The sequence below is a fragment of the Bison bison genome, unplaced genomic scaffold (genome assembly GCF_000754665.1).
Source record: "Bison bison bison isolate TAMUID 2011002044 unplaced genomic scaffold, Bison_UMD1.0 scf7180017864101, whole genome shotgun sequence".
Taxonomy (NCBI): domain Eukaryota; kingdom Metazoa; phylum Chordata; class Mammalia; order Artiodactyla; family Bovidae; genus Bison; species Bison bison.
Window position 1 is genome coordinate 1,830,011 of NW_011494673.1, and position 366 is coordinate 1,830,376.

At 62.3% G+C, this 366-nt stretch overlaps 1 protein-coding gene across 1 annotated transcript in view; it reads left to right on the forward strand.

Moving 5' to 3' along the window:
* Window positions 1-6: 6 nt before the first annotated feature.
* EPAS1 (endothelial PAS domain protein 1) overlaps window positions 7-366 on the forward strand; it is a 92,363-nt gene continuing 92,003 nt past the window's right edge. Inside the window, exon 1 of the mRNA XM_010838631.1 lies at window positions 7-366. The gene's annotated coding sequence lies outside the window, so the exon portion shown is untranslated.

The window sequence follows — 366 nt, forward strand, 5'->3', positions numbered from 1 at the left end:
ACTTCTTGTATTTTGAAAACCCAGAAAAGGGACTCCTGACTCCTTTTCGAAGGAAAAAGAAACTTCAGCCCCCTGCTCGCTGCCCACCGCCCCCCACTTTTTTTTTTTTGCGTTTGACAGCGTCCTTCCACTCCTTTCCCGACCCCGCCTCCCGGTACAGGTTCCTCCCCGTCACCGTTCTCCACCCCCCCTCCCCCGCACCAAGCCTGCCGCCCGCAACTTCCACCTGACCGTGCGGACGCTCGGGACCTGCGAGCACCTGGCACCTTTCACATCGGCGTGGGCCTCGAGGAGTGGGCTAGGGCCACAGCGAAAGTAGCGGCTGCAGCCCGCGCCGGCCCTGGAGCTCAGGTGCTCGGAGCCTCA